General features: G+C 37.5%; 1 protein-coding gene and 2 long non-coding RNA genes across 3 annotated transcripts in view; 1 reads left to right on the top strand and 2 right to left on the bottom strand.

The window, feature by feature from the left end:
* LOC131803642 (ankyrin repeat domain-containing protein 6) overlaps positions 1–23,423 on the bottom strand; it is a 328,879-nt gene that overhangs the window by 89,969 nt on the left and 215,487 nt on the right. The window lies entirely within an intron of this gene.
* Positions 4,117–5,498, top strand: LOC105262270 (uncharacterized). Its single transcript, XR_002195254.2, has 4 exons — positions 4,117–4,519; positions 4,641–4,772; positions 4,838–4,982; positions 5,044–5,498. It is a non-coding gene; the product is annotated as an uncharacterized LOC105262270 (long non-coding RNA).
* On the bottom strand, positions 11,314–20,052 carry LOC131803567 (uncharacterized). The gene is made up of 3 exons (XR_009342655.1): positions 19,803–20,052; positions 19,508–19,613; positions 11,314–13,034 (listed from the first exon to the last, which is right to left on the bottom strand). It is a non-coding gene; the product is annotated as an uncharacterized LOC131803567 (long non-coding RNA).

The following is a 23,423-nucleotide window of genomic DNA, read 5'->3' as shown; positions in this document are numbered from 1 at the left end:
CCTTACCTTGTAATGTACACAAAGTGGTCTACAATAATCTGCTTCAGAATTTATACAAGGACGAGCAGGTACAGTTTTTTTAATAGTCGATTCTGTTGTCATTTTCCCTCAGATTGGCCGAACTCGTTGTATTTTTGTGCTTAAAAGCTATGAGTTGTCTCTGATCAGGGGATCGTTGCATGGCAATATTAGCGGATGCTTTGCGTCTGATTGTAATATGAAATGTTCCAATCGTGCTGCATAATGAGCTTTGTTTGCTAAGTAGAGTGTCTGCTTTGAACTCTTTTATTTCAACTGGAATTTGTACAGCACTAGTAATGAGACGGAGAGAGTCATCTACTTCTTTCAGTTTAAGAGTTATATTGAGCATGTATGACAGAAATATGTAATTAATATCAGCTACTACTATAGCTGTAGTACCTTCGAACTTTAACTCCTGTTGTAGACGCCGGGTAATCGTAAAACTTTGAGCTTGGTGTATTGAATTCGGGTAACTTCCTTTTGTAGAAGTCGGAGTTCTATGCTCATAAATGGGTTTGATGCCATTGTACGAGATCATCCCAATGCTGTTGGAGATTCTCGAAAGGGAAGCCCAATAATGAAATGGCCGTTTTGAACTATCTGGACATTTTTGTTGTAGTGAGATTCGCAAAGATTCTAGCGGAGACTTTTTTCAGCTGATTCTACTTCCTCGATTTTCAAAATCTTCTCGTCCGTTGAATTTTGTTTGATCTCGACGTCCGTTGAAGAAGTACAGAGTTTTGTATCATGATCAGTTTGCTCATTTTTTAACGTTCATTCATTGCTTCTGCTAATTCCAGCAGCGTGTCCTGGAATGCTCCTGGGATGTGATGGGAGGTAGCGAATATTTGGGGGTTCTGGCTCCCAGGGGCTTGGGAAATTCGCTGGTTCAATATTGCTTTTCCGTGGCTGTCGAACTAGCGGGAATACACTTTTTTATTGTGTTGTCCTACCTTTCAAGAGCGGCTGTCTTCCACGGGGCTTCCAAGGATTGTTTTGACATAATTATTGGATAACATATGCATATAGTCCTTCTTTTTCTTTTGAATCCTTTCAACTTTCCAATGAACAAAGACGTATCGGTTATTTTAATTGCTAACTTTTTCAGGATCCTTTCCGTCACAATGTCCCAAATCGAGTACTTCTTCAATTCACCAATTTTTTCGATTTTTGCATGACTGCATAAATCATATGTAAAGTGCTTGATCTAATTAGATCTTATGTCAATATTCAGCTTGGATTATACAGAGCCTTGATCGAAGCCGTAGATGAAGTACTCTTTGATTTCGAATCCGTTCTACCAGCGTGGAAACAAGAATCCTTTGATTGTTGTAGCGTTCTAGAAGCAATATTCATGTTGTTTTGTAGTTTATTTCTGTTAAGGCCAGATGGCTTATGAGTTTGCTAGACTCACCCGAAAAATTTGTTTTATGATACTACATTTTTTGGAAGAGGTTGTTTGTCTACCATCTCCAAGAACAGTTCATAAAACTGACGACGATTCAAACAATCTCCATTGAATTGGGAAATGTTACCTTTGGTAATGGAAATGTACTGTGCATTATCATATTCGTTCCTTGTAGAGGTGTACTTGTTACACCGTCATTACATTTATCATGTATAACTGCTAGCCTTATTAAGTTGATGATAACCCAATATGCTGCCATGTATCGTCATAACTCTGTAACTTGTATCGACAAACTTTTTATATCCTCCACCATTTTATGATGGGTATATTAACTTTGTCATTTCGTTTGTAAATCCTCTAAATACGCAAATTAGACCCTAAGAAGTATATATATTTTTGATCGCTGTAAGATTCTAAGTCGATTTAGCGGAGTCTGTCTAAATGTGTGTCACTCTTTCTGTTGTAATCACGCAAACTTTTGAGAGATTTGAGGCACAATGCTAATATTAGGCACACATTTGTATTTTGCTAGTAGGCAGGTCAAGTTCGAAAAGTGGCCATGTTGGTTCATGTTTTTGTATAGCCCCCATATAACGGTACCTCAATTTATCCCGAATTTTGATGGTACAAGCGATATTATTCTCCGGAATTGTTTCAAATTTCGTATGTTGGAATCTTAATGGAAGTTATAAAGCCTATGTCAAAAAATTACATATACAAGCCCATGACTTTGTATAGCCCCCATATAACTGTGCATTCCAATATTCAGTATTTTGATTCAGTAGCGACGCTATTCACAGGAATTGTTTCAAAGTTCTTGCTTGAAGTTCGTTATGGTCGATATGTATCCCGAAAGATTAATTATGATAATATCATGTCTCTGGGACATATGGAAAATGTGGACGGGTTTGTGGACCATCAAGACTGTTATATTTTACCATATTATGGCTAAAATGTGTGGCCTGATTTGGACTTATCCGAAACATACTAAATATCAGAGGATATTATACAGATCATCCGAAGAAAATGATATGACTGATTATCAATTTACAACCGTGAAGTTGGGCGATAATTGTGTTCCCTACTTGGCCCTTAGGACGCATTTTAAATCTTCGTATGATGAAGAATATCGTTTTCCAGTTGGCCCTATGATATTGCGGAAAAATATATAGGTACATGACGCTTTAGTAGGCGTATATACTGTCTCCGAAGGAATTAGTGCAAGGGAATCCTTTGAAAAGTTTCTTTCTTTCTCTCGTACCACGGTCGTATCAAGTCACACATTCGTGTTACCGGCCTTCACTTAAATGATCCCCACTCACAACGGGCCACTCCTTTTATGAGGAACGATTGACAATACCTTACCAAGACACGTTATTGGCATCAATTTCTTTGTGATTGGTTCGCGTAAACAAGCTTTTTACATCTTAGTGGCGCTTCAAATGGCTCCACCTAGACTTGTTGTTGCTACTGGTTTTTCTCGCGATCACTGCGTATATTTTGCTCCTTCGCATCTCTGGGGAATACTTTACACATGTATGTTGTTGCTAATTTGTTTCCCCAGCGGGACATTTAGGTCATAGACGTAAACAAGTTGTTGGCAATTTTGGCTATTGGTAATTGTTGCGACATCGATCCTCGTCAACAGCAATAAACTCTCAGTGACGGATAGACGTTATGGAAAGCAATGTGTGTTCAAAGAAATGCATGTATTCAAATTCAAAATAAGAAAAACCAAACAAAAAACAACAATTATGTCGATATATAGCACCAGGATTTGGAGCCGGAAAGAAGTTCCGACTTCCGGCGTTACAATGATGACAGAATTAAATATTTTGCATGCAACATGAATTAGTTCAATTACATGAATGTTACATTAACATCAAGAAAGCCAATGACTATTAAGTTTTACCATTAGTTAATGAACTTTAGAATAAAGGCTGTATTTGCAATTTAAATCAAACAATATTCAAAATACAAGATAATAAATTAACTTTATACATATCTATGTATGTATGTAGAGTGGCTTGGTTTTTATTGTTATCGGCGGAGCACCTCTGAGATAAACATTGTGTTGACGTGATACCGAGACAAATAAACCCAAAAAGAATATAAAATAAAAACAAGGACTAAGTAGTATTGTGTATTTTCAAATGGTTCATTTGTAAAGTAGTGAGTTTCAAGTTAAACACTGACTCCCCTGAATCGAATTTTACATTGTTATTTATAATATTCTTCTTAGCTGTTATGTAAGCATTTTCATTATTTAGTTTATTCTGGTTGGCTAATAACCCTAATTTTTAGTAAACCATCATTTATTGTAAAATTAGCAATTTATAAATAAATGAGTTTTTGATTGGTGCCCTAAATTTAGTAGATTATCATTTAATGCAGAATTAGCAAATTATTATAAAAATACATTTTGATTGGATGTAATGACATAAATGTTAATATACTGATAAACATGCAATGTTAGCAAAATTAATATTGTTAAAAAGTTAATTAGTTATTAAAAATTATTAAAAAGTTAATTAACAAAAGTGATTGGTCATTTTTTATGCAACAACTTTACAAAAGTTGGATTTTATTTGTTTATTTCTTTTAAAAAATATCTATGGGGTCATTATACATAACTCGTGTGATCACAAAGAGAGCGAGAGAACAAGTGTCGTTGTAGATGAGCACAATAGCGGAACAAGGTCCCCGCTGGCAATGAAAATTCCATTTAACTCAATTTCACCAGTCCTATACTAGATATAAGCCGGACTAGTACCAAATGTGTCCCCAAGTAATGCAAAGGTAAACAATTGACACCTTTTCCTCCCCAAGTAATGCAAAGAAGCGACAGTTGTGCATAAATAAAAACCACAACGAAAAAACCAAACGAACATTTGAATGAGATCTCTACGAACAAGAACCACTTTGAATAGTTTTTTTTAGATTACCAATAAAAACACAATGCACCGTTATTCTTGAGGAATGCAAGTGCGTTTTGTTTGGAAAAAGCATTCTTATTCTGATCGTTGTGAAGTGAAGTATCATTTTTCTGTGCAAATAAGTTATAAAGTGTTGAAAATAACAAATAAAAAGGTAAGAATGAGTAGTAAAAGTAATAATAGTAATAAAATAATAATAAAAGTAATTCAAGGTAAAATTATAACATTCTTCTCAGAATTGTTACAAATTATTAATTTGTTTGTTTTCACTATAGGTCAAATCAAAATTTTAGCTGATGCTTTAGCTGAGTTGAAGGTGATGGTGCTACGAATTCAAAGTGATGAGATACCATTATCGAATAGGTTCCCCATCACTTATGAAAAATATTGAGAATCAATACATATATGTAAGTATTTTTTAAATGTATTGCTGAACAAACATAGATTGTATACAATTTTTGTTAATTTTTAGGTAAAGATTATAGCATCAATTATAAAAGGAGAGGAAACATCGAAATGTTTAAAAATGTTATCGGTTCAAATATAACTACGAGTATAATATTGAGGAAAAAAGTTTGAAGTCCCTAAGTAATATATACAACGTTATTTTAGATAAGGTGTATATAAACATTATTTTTATATTCTACATTTTCATACATTAACCGTTATTTTTTGCAGATTCAATACCAGTTACAGAATATTCGGACACCCCTGAAACACAACTACGAAAAGCAATACAAGTGCTTTTATAAATATTAAATTAAATTTATTTGAGTTTTGCCTTGTTAAGGCGAAGATCATATGTTTTATGATTTATTGTTTGTTTTCTCTTTCGAGACGAGCTTAATGATCTGAAATTTGCAGTGAAAAGGAAAGCCAGATAGACACTATCACACACACACCACTATGCGACGCGTTTCGCCGTTGGTTAAGCGGCTCATCAGGCATATTTGGTGTGGATGATGGCTTACAAGGGCCGTTCTCTGGAAAGTAGTATATATTTCGAACTTATTGCAAATTAGCATATGCGAATTATACACTAGAAACTCTCCAGGTTGGACTCAAGTTCTATTGGCAGATCTTTTTCACAGCAAAGTTTTGTTTTAAATTTATTTTTGTTCAAGTTTTATAGAGTAAGGTATATTTGTATTCATTTGTTTGCAATAAAAAAATGAATTAAAACTAAAAATTAGAATTTCACTAACAATAATTGGTACTGAACTAATTCATGGGAAACCAGTTTAAAATTGGTCTGCTTATACTAGATAAGGGATAGTCAAATGAAACTAGTACATAACTGTATACATAGAACTAGTTAAAAGGTAGTCTGCTGACACTAGTCTGTGGCTGTGTACTTGGAACTTGGTAAGGGTTAGTCTTTTGTCACTGGTATATGACTGTAAACCTGGAACTAGTAAAGTACCATCTACAGGTAATGCAAAGGGAGCCAATTTGTTACTTCGTATGACATCCCCATGTTAAAGTTTACAGTTGTTTGCACTGTGAGGGGTCTTAAGTGGAACTAGTTACTGTAACTCTGAGAATCGACGAGTTTCCGATGCCGAACTAGTTCATGTTGCTAGCGGGTCGTGACCAGCAACGACAACCGCAGCATTGGAAAGTGCATCTCTGCATCCGAACTGAGCGAATATGACTTTTAGGAGAAAGTGCAGAAGAGAGCGTAAGCTCTCCCCCACAATCCGAACTATGCGAACTGTTGAACTGTAGTTGAGTGTAGGGTGCTCACGGTCTAATTGTCAAAAACACTCAAGATAAAAGAAAAATTAATCAGATCACAATAGAAAAATAAACAATTTGCGTGAAATTTCTAAAAAATAAACGAGATTTGTCAGAATTATGTTAAATTTGACTACTATAGACTGTAGGGTGCACTACAACTAAACGGTAAAAAATGCAATATACTTCAAAAAATCAAATTGAATTTATAAATAGATATTTATAAATAATTTCCACAATTGTATATGAATATTCAATTTTATTGCATAAATACAACCACTAAGCCGGCCGTAGAGTGCTTTAACCGAAAGATATAATGGTCAATCGAAATTGAATAACTACTAGACGTTATATTCAACAAAAATATCAAAATAATTTTCAAGTAAAATTTATTAAAATAAATTTCACTTTTTTAAAATTGAATCCACTGTGCGAGCGACTACAAGGAATACCGCACAAAACGAAATAAAACACAAGTAGCGTCGACAGAGCGATCAACGTATGTGAGTAGTTAACTACCTCACTGCAAAACAACTAACGACGACGACCTAACAGTGATAGGTGGGGAGAAAAATAAATTGTTGGTTGATTTGAATATTATTAAACCGACGCTAGAAAAGGCGCTTGGAATATATGGTTGTTCTTGTTGTTGCAATTAAACGACAAATGAACCAACGAAACCGATCTAACTGTGAGAGTCGGGATATCGGGAACTTGTGGTCGTCGGTTGTCGACGATCAGGAATTACGAAGTTTGTGTTCCGGTGATGACTGTTGTTGACGATTTGAAGGTAATCGGGAGCAGCCATACGCTGTGAGCAGCACACCACCGAACACTACATTGTTTACCACGCGCCCAATGAATGCTGCATTTGTTGGCTAGTGGTGTTGTCGCTTTGTTGACTGCCTATGACCGTGTCGTGTCTGCATGGTGGTGGTGGTTGGTTGGTGCTGTTAGCGTCGCACTTGCAGTGGCCGCTGTTATTGCTCTCATTGTGTAATAGGTGCGGTTGTTTGTTCGTATAAATGTACGTGATGAAATCAGCACGTTACAATCCGAGACTGCACAGGTGGATAAATTTGGTGTCGTTGAGGACCAATACAATAATTCATTTATTGAATACCATTAGTATTTGACGACTATTAATCGTCACCTTGATCCACTCAAATCACCTGTCTCTGTAAATGCGCCAGCTATAGATCCTGCACTCACACCAACTTCTCCACAATGTGGTAGTCCAATATCACCTAGTGCACTTTTAAATATTACCTCGTTAGCGTCACCTTCTAGGCTACTTTCGGACAATTCCGTCCACCTGGTTGCTGTGCAGTCTGCTTTTCAAACCGTAAACGCGTCCGCAAAAAAATGCACGCCTTTCCGACATTTAACGTCTCTGCCTTCTTATGCAAAAAACCACCGGCGAGGCTCAAGAAATCGTTCCTAGTTTCCCACTCATCAATCGTAGTTTCGATTTAGCGTGGAAAACGTGGTCGGCTACGTACGACAATATGCGTATTCTTGTTAATAATCACATTAAGAATTTATTCGAGCTTCCCTTTTTTTTTTTTGATAAAAAAAATTTGTCAGTGCTTGAATAACATTCAGCGGGGTTGTCTCGCTGCATTGGCCGTCTATGATGTCAACACAGATCATTGGGAGCCTATTGTCGTGTTTATTTGTATGCAGCAGTTGCCAGACCTAACCTTAACTCTGTGGAAACAAAGTGTTAAAGACAAGTCGTCTTTGTTTTCTTGGAATGGCTTAGATTTTTTCCTCACAGAAAGAATAAAAACCCTTCAGAGTATAAGTTGAAATTCGTCCACAGAAAAGTCGTTGCCTAATGTAGTAGCTTCTCCTAATTCGTTGAGCCCTTCCAAGCCGATATTGCCAAAGAGTGTTTCACCTCCAAAATCGTTGACATCTGACCATTTAGATATATCTCGCCCCACCAATAGATTGTTATCGACACCTCCGTCAAAATTACGCTCCCTCCTAGCTCTAACAATTCACTTCCGAGCACCTCTTGTCCTGTTTGTCGTAACCAGAGCCAAGTACAACGGCTCTGTCCTCTTTTTGTTGGACTTCCGTTTGAGGAAGTATTGTTCATTGTAAAAGGAAATAATCTTTGCATTAATTGCCTGTGTACCGGCTATGTCGTTAACGATTGTAATAGTATTGTTGCAATTCATTCAAGCAAAGCCATCACAGCCTACTCCATCGGCCAAAAATAAGTAAAATTGTCAAATTACAATCTTTGAAATTCCCTCCGGCTTCTACGAATGTGAAAAGTCGAGGTTCAAAGTTTTCTAAACTCTACTAAAAAGAAATCGAATAACCAGTCTCTCGACAACATTCAAGATAATGTGCTCTCGGGAACTGCATAGTCTGCATTTAATAATGGGAAATCCTTTAAAACTTGTGCTACTTTAGACCCTTCTTCAAGATCATCAATTGTTGGTAAGAAACTTAAAAATGCACTCCGCATTTCAACTCGTGCTTTAGAGAGCATATCTACCGCACCCATAGAAGTTTTTTCTCTCAAATTATTTTCCCCAAAAATTTCGTCTACAATTATAGAACAAATGCATCAGTCCTGTCTAGTGTTAAGGGAAAACTGTCCTCGCATACTCCAATACATAAATTGAAAACTCGAATTCGTAACTTCGATTTAGGGGATTCTTTTGATAACAGCCCAATATACCTGCTACTTGGCGCTGATATAATCCTCATATTCTATAAATCGTTTTAGATTGGTTGCCAAAAGTCTATTTTCGGGTATATTCTGCCACCTAATTTCGCACCAATTTTATTTTTTAATATAGAAATTCTTTGAAATAATCACTTGCGCAATTAAATTTAACGTTATTTCGCCTAAGTACAAAACACATGGCTATTATATTAACAACTCGCTAATCCACAAAGCACTATCGCTCACTAGGAGTCTACGTTCATTCATTTCCTTGCTATCTCTTTTTACTATTCTTAAGTATGTGGAGAATGTAAGTAATCAGGCTATAGCTAGCGACTATATACTCCCTAGACACAGCTTTGAAATACTCGATATCTGCATACCAAACAGGGATATCTGGTCCCGTGGCACTCCACCTTTTAACGGTATAGCTGTCTATACTGATGGTTCAAAGATGGAAAGTGGAACGGGGGCTGGAGTCTACTGTGAAAGTTTAGGTATCCAACGATCCTTCAGACTAAACAGCGATTGTAGTGTTTTTCAGGCAGAGATTTTTGCTGTCAGAATGGCCATAGAGCTGTTGGAAAATAGAATCGATGAGCGGAACGGACCGGTGACTATATATGTCGATAGTCAGGCGGCCCTAAAAGCTCTAAATTCTTTTATAATCAAATCTAAGGCTGTTCTGGAGTGCAAAATTGCCCTGGAAAAGGTAAAGTCGTTTGTTAAGCTCTGTTGGGTTCCTGGACACTGCAACATTTCTGGCAATGAATCTGCCGATGAATTGGCCAGACGCGGATCTGAGTCAGTAGATCTAGAGATTGAGACCTCAGTGAAGCCACCTTTATGCCACTTCTTTGAAGTACTTCATAATCACTATCTTGGGAAAATTCAACAAAACTGGCTATCTGGAAGGGGATGTAACATCTCCAAAATGATTTGGCCAGTGAACTCAGAAAAGAGATCACGGTCACTCACATCCATGACGAAGTTGGACCTGAAGCTTGTGGTGGGTCTAATTACAGGTCACTGCAACATAAAGGTCATGACTTCAAAATGGGGGGGGGGGGGGTTGACGACACTGTATACTGCAGGCTTTGCCAAGATGAGGAAGAAACAGAAACGGTGGAACACTTACTCTGTCACTGTCCTACCCTGATCGGGTAAGACATAGGCTCTTAGGTAAGCAAATTCTGCCGGATTTGTCATGCCTCTCCGAAACCGAGCCAGTAGTTATTCTTCAGCTAGCCAGAAGACTAAAATGGCTAAGGACGACACGCTGACTATAGCGTGGATGCAAACACACTAACTCTTCTATTTCCTATCTATTCTACTCTAACCTCCTAACTTCTTTCACATTCACTTCTATTCTAAATTAGGATGATCACAATGGACCACTAGGTCTCCGAGTGGAGTGGTTGTTTTTATGCAACCACACATCCTTTAACCTAACCTAACCTAATCTCTTTTTACTATGAAAAACTAAAAACCTGCGATTTAGAAAAAATCAAAGTGCAAAAATTACCATTAATCGGGGTTAAAATCATCTTTTTGGAGAAAAAAAAAATTTCAAGCAACTCTATATCAAAACCTAGAAATTACATATCGTCAATTCAATCACCCAACAAGTCAGTGTGAAAATATTTCAATTAATGCAGTGCTTGAACACAAAACCTCATTAAACACACATTGTCCCAAACCGGCTTGATAGGATAATTGGTTAGCAGACTCAGTAGCAGTCGACGTCAGTTATGGCGACGTGGGTTCAATTTTTTATGACTCATGCAAAATCTATATATATTGCCATGTTAAGATAATTCTGGTACCTTTAATTTAGCCATAAATCGTATATTATTATAAATTTTTCATAAATTAATTATCTTAATTGTATCATATATAATCATAATTAACACACAAATGAACTTAGCCATTTCAATTTAAAGGTTCCAGGATATATCGTTCTATAGAAATTAATTTAATTTTTATAACCTTGAGTTTCTTGTTAATTAAGATGAAAACTTCAAACAATCATGAATTCTTCATATTTATGTTATCTTCTTTTTCTTTTATTATCTTCTATGGATTTTTTTTTATCTATGATGTTGTAAATTTCTACCGTTATTAAAATATAATACTTGTTTCATATTTTATATGATCAATTAAAAAGGAACTATTTTCTTATCTGACGTGAGGGAAATGGGGTAAAAATGACATTTGGTAGTCTCAACAATATTTTCCCTTGAGAGACTAAGGTAGGGAAGGGTCATGAGTAATGGACACCAATCAACATTGTTATTTTCATTATGTTGTTGTTATGAGCTGGACCAACTAGGGCAAAGAGTTGCCCAGCTACTTAATCCATCCAAACCTTCGGGAGTCTATAAGAATATTTTCTTTTGTGCACAGAAAGATATTTTTCAAGCTTTAATAGAGACATGAACCCGCCCACATGACTGTTTGTGTTTGCGTTGCAAAATGAAAGGAAAAGAAAATAAATAAAACCAAAGATTATTAATATTTTATTTCAAAACAGTCGTGGACTGATATTTTATTTAAAATTGTTCGTTAAACAATTTAATTTACCTTGATTACAGGGTTTGATGCTTTTCGGTTGTAAACCAACGAGCGAGTAATCTTAGCGAATTAAAAAAAGCTAAGATGTCGCAAAGCGGGGTTATAAAAGCTATTCGTTACATTTTGTTACTACATTTGTCTTTGTCTACGAAGTAAACAAAGACGTATAAAAAGTGTAGTGTACAACATGTAACGCAGGGATGGAAAAAGCCTGTGGGGAAAGTTTAAATCAAATAAGTTATGAAAATGGCTTTGAAACTATACATTGCCGCCCGCGTTGCAACATCCAGCTGTGTTGCAAAATTAACAATAAAACAAATACGTATATACAGTTTTTTTTTTTTTCATTTTTTCATAAACATTTTATTTATAAATAGTAAAAGTTATTTGCTCGAGAAGCAGGATCATATTGTGGCTCGAGGAGACCAGATCCATTAACTTTTTATTGGATATGCAAGTGACTCGAAAAGTCTTGTGACAGGGGCTCGACGAGCCAGAGGCAATTGAAGATTGCCCCTCACATTATACGTTACATGGGCCCGATATAACCCATCCAAATATGGTGAGCTGGGCCCATGGAAAACCAGGGCTTGAATAAGTTTGCGGCTTCATGATTTTATTGTAGACTTCAGGGCCCAGAATGACACTAACCGCTGCTGCTTCATGGAACCGAGGATCGGCTAACTGCAGGCCAGCATAGTGTTCTTTCAGACCGGCGGACACAGCCTCCGTAGGAGCGACAAGGTTCCCAAGATTAATCACTCGCGCCGAAATTGAAATCCGCTGAGTGATGTCGTATGATGATGCAACGGAGAACTGGCAGAACCTCTCGGGTCCCACGAAGACAGGACACAGCTTAATACTATCAGCCAATGACCGACAGATTAAACTATGTCCTGCGCACGGGTCTATGAGAGCTCTGACAGGTATCCGATGACCATTGTACATCAGCTGCACCACCACTGTTGGCCCGAGCGTGGCTACGGACTGGATGGCAGCTATGGGCCTGCGGACAACGGAAGGACAGTGTCGGGGAGTGAAAGAGGGACCAGGAGCAGGAGTTTTTGAAGAGTTAACGGACGGACGTTTTGAAGATCTACGCTTCCGTGATTTCTTAGAAGGCTTGACTGCAGTATTGGAGACTGGTAAGGGAATTGGGTTAAGGTGCGGACGTTGGAGCAACTTCGTTGGGAGATGGCTGGTGGAGCAATGTGTGATGCCCTTTCTTACAAATTTTGCAACTGTACGGACTGGGACAGTCACGAATTGGGTGAGTAGTGGACAGACAATTGCCACAGCATTTGTGAAATGCGACCACCCTCAACCTTCTCTCAACCCGCATCACTCGAAATTCTTTGCAGTCCCTGAGAAGATGTGTGCCGTTGCATATTGCGCAAACCTTTTTCGAACCCTGGTTCTTCCGACAGGATGCCGAAAGTTGTGGCGAGACCACTCGTTCGCCTGAAGGAGCTTCAGGGACCGTCGTAGACGGATTTTTTAATATTGGATTTTCCTCCGAGGGAGGAGCAGCTTCAGGGGGCCCAGATACCATTGGCTCATCGGAGATGGGGGTAGTAATGGCGTCGAGCTCCCTTTCCTCATCAGACATGGGGACGTCGTCCTCATAGTCGGGTAGAGTTGCAGCCATCTTTCCTAAATTTTCCATCTTCTGTGAAAATAGAGAGGATGCAATAATACAACGATGAGGAGAGAGTTATTGGAATTATTGGCCAGGATGACCATCAAAAACCGTAGGTCGTTTTAAAATTGTCATGGCCCGAGAATTCGCAACGCGTTCGCGGCCATCAATTATAATTTTTTTCTTTCGCGAAAAAATAAAGAGGTACAAATACTAATCGAAAACGTGGACTATGACAATTAAGGTAGCGCAATTAATTTTACAATTGGCCGTCGGATAGTGCCATTTTCCGTATGGATATCTGCGACTCGTACTCGACCATCAGAACCCGGGTGCACCGCTATAATCCGTCCTAATTTCCACGAAGTGGAAGGAAGATTTTCATGCCTAACTACGACTAAGTCGCCTTTTTGAAGATCGCGTTGCGGAAACTTCCATTTGTACCTTTTGTGCAAGCTCTTCAAATACTCATCCTTCCACCGTAGGCAGAGTTGCTGAGTGAGAGCTTTAAGTTTCCGAAACCGATTTACCAGATGCAAAGGCGCTTCGTCAATTACTGGCTCCGGAGGAGCAAGGATTGGGGTTCCAATGAGGAAATGACCTGGTGTCAGTGCTACTATATCCTGGGGATTGTCATTTATGGGACATAAAGGACGTGAATTTAAACAAGCTTCGATTCTGGAAAGAATCGTAGAAAGTTCTTCAAACGTAAATTTGAAGTTCTTAGCTTGCTTACGAAAATGCAACTTAAAACTTTTTACGGCGGCCTCCCATAGACCACCCATATGGGGGGCGCCAGCGGGAATAAATTGCCATGAAAGTTCCTGATACTGCAATGTGGAACACAAGTTAGTACGACTTTCACGGAGAACTGTTTTAAAATTATTTTCGATTTCCCTAGAAGCTCCAACGAAGTTGGTGCCGTTATCAGAGAAAATTGTTTTTGGACAACCACGTCTGGAGATAAAGCGGTGAAAGGCTGCTAAAAATGTTGCCGTAGACAAATCAGAAGTAGCCTCAAGATGTATTGCTTTCGTAGAAAAGCAAACAAAAACACAGACGTAACCTTTAGTGATTTTAGAAAAGCGGCCTGTGAACGATTTAAGGTCGAAGGGACCTGCAAAATCAACACCGGTAGTGGTGAATGGTCTAGATAATACCGTTCGCTCCGGAGGAAGAGCAGCCATTATCTGAGAGCAAGACCGTTTTTTGTCCAAGAAACATGTTTTACATTTAGTAATGATGGTTTTAATTAGTGATGTGAGTCGTGGGACCCAATATTCAATTCTAATGATGCGTAACATCAGTTGATTTCCACCGTGGATGGAAAGAACATGTATGAATTGAAGTAGTAAGTGCGTGAAACGACTTTGGCGAGGCAGAATAATGGGATGCCTTTCTGTGTAAGACAGAGTAGGTGATTGCGACAAGCGTCCATTAAGCCTAATTACCCCGAATTCATCCAGAAATGGATTTAAGGATAAAAGAGAACTCTTTGCATTTAAGGGAACCTTATCTGACAAAGACTGGTACTCATCTGCAAAGTGGACTTTTTGAGATAAAATAGCCAGACGTAATCTAACCGCTTTTATAAGGGCCTTCTCATTGTAAATGTATTGACCTCTATGAGCAGGATGAGTCCGGTGGAAAAATCTAAAAATATAGGAGAGGACTCGAAGAGCCCTATCTAACGAAGAGAAATCTTCTAAGCATCAGAAAAGACATGAAGTTCGGCGGAACAACTTGGCGTATAATGGACCCACCGAGGAACTTGAATGGAATTCACATCCTGGTAGCAATCCACAAAATTTTGCCAATCACGTTCTGTCGTGGACAGAAGTGCATCATCCCAGCCGATTTTATCTGTCCAGATCTTCTGCATAACTATTTTAGCTGTCACAATTACGGGGCCTAACCAACCTAAAGGATCGAATAGTTTGGCAATAGTGGACAAAGTTTCTCGTTTTGTATAGTGGGCTTTTGTGGGAAGAGCATTCACACTAAAATAAAACAAATCAAGCTGAGCATTCCATCGTATACCTAACGGCTTGGAACTGCTAGCTTCCACGAAGGAAAGGACTTTGGCGTCTATTAAATCTTCCGTAGGAAGATTTTGCAAAATAGCAAGGTCATTTGCTGTCCACTTCCTCAACTCAAATTTAGCGGACGAAAGAGCAGATCTTAATTGATCGCGAGAATTTAAAGCTGTACGCAAGTCATGATATCCTGTTAGCACGTCGTCGACGTACATGCACCTACGTAGTATGTGTGCAGCGAGAGGATATTCATCGTCAGTATCGTCAGCTAACTGTAAAAGCGTCCGTATGGCTAAATAGGGGGCGCAGTTTACGCCGAATGTCACCGTCTGCAACTCAAAATCCTGAACAGGTTTTTGAGGTGAATCCCGGAAGAGTATTCTCTGTAGTGGAGTATGTGCCGGATCGACACGTATTTGGCGGTACATCTGTGTGATGTCGCAGTTATAAACAAATTTAAATAATCTCCACCTAAGAATAAGAAATACTAAGTCTAATTGCAGAGTGGGACCCACATGTAAAATATCATTAAGACTTTTCCCGTTGGAAGTTTTATTCGAGGCGTTGAAAACCACTCGAAGCTTGGTAGTCTGCTTGTCGGGATTTATTACTGGATGGTGGGGGAGGTAACAAACCGTAGTGTTTGTTAGCGCGGCAACTACTGGCCTCATATGGTCCAAATCTAAATATTCATTGACCACTTGGTCGTAGACTGCCTTGATTTGTGGCTTTCGAAGAAGAGATGCCTCATTCCGAAGAAATTGTCGTAAACAATTATTTCGGGAAAATCCTAAGTCTGCCTGTCCAACTAACTCTGTCTTGAGGGGAAGGCTGACCACGTACCTGCCCTCTGAATCTCGACGTGTGGTACGTTTATAATTTGCCTCACAAAACTGGTCTGAGGGCGACAAAATTGGACGTTTAGGAACTTCCTCCAGTTCCCAAAAACGAAGAAGAACCTTGTTAAGGTTTTCTTCGTCAGATATACTGACTTTAACGGAAAACACAGATAGATGTTGGGGAGGAATTGAACCAGTGAGGATCCAACCAAAGACCGTATTTTGTGCTATTAAGGAGCCTAATATATTAGTGTGAATTCCCTGTAGCAGAATCTTCGAATAAAGATCTGCTCCCAGCAAAAGATCAACAGGGCGACTGTTGAACAAATTTGGATCAGCCAAACGTAGATTTGGCAAACGAGAAACGAAGTCGCTATTGACAGAAAACGAAGGCAGATTGCAAGAGATAGAAGGTAAAATCAGGGCAGTCGTTTCCATTGAAAGCGAAGCATCCAATGGAGAACTTATACAAATTGAACACAACTTGCGCGACGTAGTCGAAACTGCCTGATTAATGCCAGAAATTGTAGCAACAGTGGTAGTGGAGGCGATGCCTAGTATATGCTGTAAGCGATCTGTAATAAAAGAAGCTTCTGAAGCAGGGTCAATTAATGCTCTGGCAGGGTACGTGGTACCCTGGTGAACGATGTTCACCATTGCCGTGCCTAATAGAACATTTCGACTTTGAGCGGTATGAAATACCTGTCTATTAGCAGAGCTGGAAGTTAGACCGGAAGAAGTGGAGGGTTGATCAGAAGAAGCTACGTTCCTAACTTCAGAAGTTGCTGCAGTCGAAGACGTGGAATGATCTCTATGTAATAGAGTGTGATGTCTTTTATTACATTTACTACAATTGTATGGACTACTGCAGTGGTTGACTAAATGTTTAGGTGACAGACAATTTAAACAACAATTATGTCGCCTAATAGTGTTAATTCTTTCAGGAACTGAAAGTTTTAAAAATTTTTGGCATGCTCTGATATGATGCATTTGTCGTGGACATAAAATGCATGTTTTATTGGAGGGTGCTCGGGATGGCCTAGATGTAGAAGGTGAATTACGAGGTGTGAAATTAGGGGATCGGTTCGTGCCAGCATTCGTGAAATGTGTACGAACTTTTTTACTACTTTGAGATTTGACGTTGTCAATACCTCTAATGTCACGAAGGCAGGTAAGAGTTTGGATGCGTTCTGTAAGAAACTTATCCAAATCTTCCCAGGAAGACAAGGCTGACTTATCTTTAATACTTTGTTCCCAAAGTGTGACACTATTTTTGGGAAGCCTTTGAAGACATATGAACACTAGAATAGGGTCCCAGCCTTCAGTTGGCACATCATAGTTTAACATGGCCGAAATGCACCCATTTATGCCTCTTTGCAATTTCTTTAAACCTAAACTTGTCTCACTGTCTAATACTGGCAGGTCAAATAAAAGTTTAAGTTGGTGGTTCACCAAAATACGTGGATTGTCGTACGTTTGTTTGAGAGCTTTCCACGCAAGACCAAAGTTTTTGTGGGTAAGTGAAAACTTAGCCACTATGTCATGGGCGTCGCCACTGGTCTTATTGTTTAAATGACATAGACGTTCAATGTCACTTATGCCAGTATTGTTAATATACACTGCCGAGAATAAGTCTCTAAATGTAGGCCAGGAAAGAAAGTCGCCATTAAATATTTCTATGTCACAAGGCGGTAAATTCAACCTATGACCAGAATTATTACCACCACAGGATGTGAGTGATGAGTTAAAAGATATTGGCGAAGCCTCCAAAATCGAAGCTCTATCCTCGGAACGAGGTGTAGGCTGATTGACTGTGTTAATCTCGGAACGAGATATAGTCCTATTACCTACGCTAGCCTGAGGAGACGATGTCGCCATCGATGACTTAGGCGGAGCCCGAAGTTCATCTAACTTCCTATTTATGGAAGCTAATACTTTTAGATAACATCTAAATGCGACATCGTATTTAGTGTCAGCGGCAGTGATGTCCTCACCTGAACTGTCTTCTTCTGCAAAATAATTAAGACACTTGTCAAAAACGGTTTTCACCTTTTCCCATAACGTTCTGACCTCAGCTCCCTGTAATTCTAAAATATAGACATCGAGCTCATCGTCCCGTTGGGAACTGAAGTTGGCATCAAATTTAACCAAAGCATCAGTAGCTCGGATGAACAAATCTAGAGGTGTGAGTGGCATTTTATTTCAAATAAATGAACGTAATTCAGAAAAAAAATTAGAAAAGTGTCTAAAGTTTTCGGGGAAAACTGTATTTTGTTTAAGAAAACTGCAGGAAAAGTAGCAAAAACACCAAGAATTCTCAAAAAATTGTTTGAAAAACAATTCTTACTTTGAAAATCTTTAAAAAAGATGCACAAATATATAGCAAAAATATAAAAATCTGGAAAGATTTGCACGAAATGCTTTAATTTCTAGAAATTGACACGTAATGTCGAATATTTTATGTGAAAATTCAAAAAAGTGAAAGTTTTTCGCAAAAATATTAATAAAAGGTACTTTAAAGCACGAAATGCTTGAAGAAAATTATTGTGTTTTATTAGAAATACACTGATTTTATAATTAGTCGTTGACTAATCGTAATAAAGTATCGTAGATACGGCAAAAATATTGAGGTTTAACGTGATTAAACCACAAATATATAGAAATTTTAAGAAAATAATTAAATATTAACTCAAGTTTTCTCTCAGTGTATTCCAAATTTCGTAAAATGTTTACAGTGTATCGTATAATACCTGCAAACTATGGCAAAGTATCGATGATAACAATTGCCAACGAGAAAATATCAAAAATTTTTAATAAAAAATCACAAATTCGAAAAAATATTAAAAATTTCAATAAAACCAATTGTAGGGTGCACGGACTGTAGGATGCACGTTTTCAATCGGTAGCGGACAACAACAAAAAAATTAAAGCAAAAATATTTTATAAAAAATTAAATAATTTTTGATTTAATATATAATATGTTATATTATATTTATATAAAAATAATAATATTTTAATAAATGAGACCGGATATAGGGTGCACAGTGTCGAAAACACAATTTAAATTTAATTTAAGTTGATATCCGTAGGATTCAACACAAAAAATACCCAAAAATGGCACTAAAATATTTTGATCAATTTGTTGGATAATATTAGGAAGTGTGAACACCCCTAATAAATGTGATCATATGTTACTTATATGTAAGTGTCAAATATGTCACAAGGTGGCAACAATCAGCAGAGATGACAATTACTCTTGCATATGGTAATTGTTGTTGTGATGATTTTGGTGTTTTGAAGAAAGAAGAAGAAATAAATGAAAAAGCAAAACACCAAAATATCAGAGATCAACAATGAAAAAATAGAAGAAATGCGCGAAAATTGAATAAAATGAAGTTAAAATGAAATTAAACAAAATTCTCTGTGATTGTGTTTGTGTATATTTGTTGTAAACAAAAATTTTGAATGACGGATTCGACACTTATTGTTTATGAAGTGAAATTTACCGACGGCAAATGGACGGACGGACGCGCTGTAAAACGACCGACGGCTTTTTAATTAATTTTCACAACACGGAATCAATGTACAACACTTTTTATTTGTAAAATAAATAAAGATGTGTACATACCTGTGTTGGTGATATGACTTTATTTAGATAAATAAAAAAATGTTTGGATGATCGGAGATCTTTCTGTAGGTGTTGTTATTGTCCTCGACGAAGTCGATGTTTGTGCCTTGTAAAAGGAGAGAAAGGAGACGGGTTAATTTTCGATGAAAATAATCCGGCTCGATTGGACCAATGTTTGCGTTGCAAAATGAAAGGAAAAGAAAATAAATAAAACCAAAGATTATTAATATTTTATTTCAAAACAGTCGTGGACTGATATTTTATTTAAAATTGTTCGTTAAACAATTTAATTTACCTTGATTACAGGGTTTGATGCTTTTCGGTTGTAAACCAACGAGCGAGTAATCTTAGCGAATTAAAAAAAGCTAAGATGTCGCAAAGCGGGGTTATAAAAGCTATTCGTTACATTTTGTTACTACATTTGTCTTTGTCTACGAAGTAAACAAAGACGTATAAAAAGTGTAGTGTACAACATGTAACGCAGGGATGGAAAAAGCCTGTGGGGAAAGTTTAAATCAAATAAGTTATGAAAATGGCTTTGAAACTATACAGTTTGTTAGCAATCAAAGGCTAACATTGATGCCAATTTCCATCTTCATTCTGTTGATAAACCAAAATCCAACTAGATATATTTCTAGTTTCAGTATATAATGGTTGCTATAAATTGCAAGGTAAAACAAAAATTTAATTTTGATTCTTCATTTCATAAGTAGAATGGCGCCCAACCATTGGAATACATAGGAATAGTGAATAATTTTTAGCACATAAAATGTATATCCTTTAGAAGGGAAATTGTTCATTTTATTATCTACAAGTGGTTATTGTAAATTCGTAAGCACTGCTTTACATACCTTGTAATACTATGAGATTTGTAGTTATTGGCCCCAGCTTCCTGTAATTGTTTAGATGTCACAAATTACCTTTTATTTAAATTATTTTGTGTTCAAGAAATTAGCTGTAGAATACTTAACCAACGCTCTCTGTATTCTTCAGTCTTCTGATAGTGTCGAAAATTCTGATGTCCTTGATTGATATTTTCTGCTCCAGTCAAATGAGTACAAAATCGTTTAATAAAAAAATCTTTAAGTACATATTTATGTTATAGGGTTAGTTTAAAATTGATTTCATTATCGTCATCCTGAATTTTCTAGGAATAACTTTATTATTGCTTGTGGCGAAATCAGGTCCAGAATTTTCAGCTCAAGAAAGATACGGTAAGATGGTTTGTTATTTAATCATAATCCTACAACCGAAATATTTATTCAATAGTCCTATTTTTTCCCCCTTCCAATCTGCAATGTTAAACTTTTTTTGGTAAGAAATGTAAATCTATAACTGTTGTTTTATATCTCTAATTATGTACAAATTACTGATGACAGCAATTCAGAAGCATGTGTTGATGTTGTCACCAATGATTTACCCAAGGTAACATGTGGGAATCGCGGACAATTAGGCTACTTCTGGGACGAATGTATCCACGATAGGAAAATTTTCTGTTATAGATGTGGTCTTAAAAATGTCTACAAGCCACAATGCACAAGATGTGCTAAGAAGAAGGTATATTTTCAGGCAAAAAAAAAACTATGGGACTCAAAATCCGCACCTAGAGCAAGCCTAGATTGCATGAGTATTCACGAACGGTATCAAGCATATCGAAAAAAGATACCAAATATTTTCGGTGTCAGAATGTAATTTTAAACTCTTAGGGTAAGGTTATACTACAAAAGACGAAAAATTGTTTTTATGTATGTAATATCTGCTGTTATTAGTAAACCGTCTGATAAGAGATTTTATACAATAGTCTTTTTCCTCACATTTACTGTATGTGGGTTATTAGACACATGTGCTAACATAACAGGCTCAGATTTAGCCACCAGAAATTTCACGAATTACACTGCATTTTCACCCTGTAAAAAGGGAGTCAAAACAGCCGATGGCTCACTTCAAAGATCCTTGCAAATTGACGTCCATTTCTGTGGCGACAGCCATAAATAAAAGCTTTTGATTGTTCCCTTAACCCTTGATCTTAGGTTTAGATTTTTGGAAGACATTTTCATTAGCCCCTGATATACTTGATTGTTCAATAACCACCAGTCCACTCATCTCATTTGACCGCCCGTCTATTTTATCATCTATTGAAGCTTCCAATATTCCTTCCGATCCCAATATGTCCAAATGTCTGTTCGGAAACCAAACCAATCAGTCATCCTTTGGCCTCAAATATCCACTTACATACAGCCAACAGATGCAATTAAGAACCATTGTAGATCTTTTTCCAAGCTTTGCTAATCAAGGCTTAGGCCAAACAGGTTATTTGAAACATCATATTAATTTTGGCAATGCAAGACCGGTGAAGCAACGAAATTGCCCTGTATCGCCTGCCGTGGAGAACTTGATGTATCAGGAGGTTGATCGTATGCTATCACTAGAGGTAATGGTTTTATTTGTCAAACCTAATAAAGAACGCCTTTGCCTAGGTGCCAGGAAGCTTAATTCAGTTACAAAAAAAAAAGGCTATCCATTGCCCAGCATCGAGGCCAGACTACCCAAGGTCAATATCATAGCTAAACTGGACCTTATCGATGCATATTGGCAAATAGGTTTATCTGAGGAGTCAAAGCCTAACAAAAAAGCCCTGTATCAGTTTGTGGTGATGCCTTTCGGGCTATGTACAGCGCCTCAAACAATGTGTAGGTTAGTGGATATGATTATCCCTCCCGATATCCGATACTGCGAGTTCAGCTATTTAGATTTGTGTCGGAAGATTTTAATAGTCACCTGGCGATTCTAGTCCGAATAACACAGTAATTACAAAAAGCAAATTTAACATTAAATGTAGAGAAAAATCAATTTAGTGTAACTCGGACAAAGTATCTTGGTTACGTAATCGGGAACGGTGGGATTCAGACAGACCCAGAAAAAATCTATAGCATAATTAATTGGCCAACACAAAAAGCGTATCGTTTAGAGGATTTTTTGGTCTCGCGGGTTGGTATCGAAGGTTTATTGAAAACTTTTCTTTAATTACCTTCCCGATTTCCGAAACCTTATCATCTAAGCAGAAGTTAAAATGGTCGTCTGAAGCCGAAAACTCCTTTAAAATCATTAAAGACTTGCTAACCAAAGCACCTGATCAAATCAAATCCTGATTTTAAGTACAGCGCAATGAAAAAATAGCGTTACCGAGCGCAAATGCCTCGGGGCTATAGAGACCATTAAAAAATTCCGATGCTACCTTGAATTGCAAGAGTTTGAGGTAGTGACAAATCGTTCATCACTTGCCAGGCTGATGAAACAACCTGATGTGACTGGTAGGCAAGCCCGCTGGGTTTTCAAGTTGCAACCTTACCAATTGGAATTCACCCAGCTTTGACGTCAAAAACTAAGATAAAGAAAAATTCTTCAAAATACCCTGACATTCAAATTGCTGGAAAATTTGTGTACATTCGTATCGATCATTACTCTGGAGATAACGATCAAGAAAGCTGATCTTAGAAGCTTTGGATTCCAGAGAAGTTGAGGCACAATTTAATTGTTAGGTTTCATAATTCATGGTGGCCGCACACGGAGGAATAAAAAAAATTTAGACTTAATTCGCCAACAGTTTTTCTGGGCACAATTTTTCTGGCCGAATGGTAACCGACATGCGTGAATATATTCGGAATTGCCAAACCTGCAAAACAACTAAACATCCAAATGTGGCTCTCAAATAAAAAATGGGAAAACTTGTGCAAACAGTTCGACCTTTCCCTATCCAAGATTCAAAAATGGTTTCATTGGGATTTTTATTCTTCTGGATCATTTAATCAAATACCATTGGTTAAGTCCATTAAAAAAATTTACCACCGCTCCCATTCCAAAGTTTCTACTCAAAAATATTTTTCATGCATTTGGAGTTCCCGAGCAAGTAATAAGT

The sequence above is a fragment of the Musca domestica genome, unplaced genomic scaffold (genome assembly GCF_030504385.1).
Source record: "Musca domestica strain aabys unplaced genomic scaffold, Musca_domestica.polishedcontigs.V.1.1 31, whole genome shotgun sequence".
NCBI lineage: Eukaryota > Metazoa > Arthropoda > Insecta > Diptera > Muscidae > Musca > Musca domestica.
This window is presented reverse-complemented; position numbering and strand designations above follow the sequence as displayed.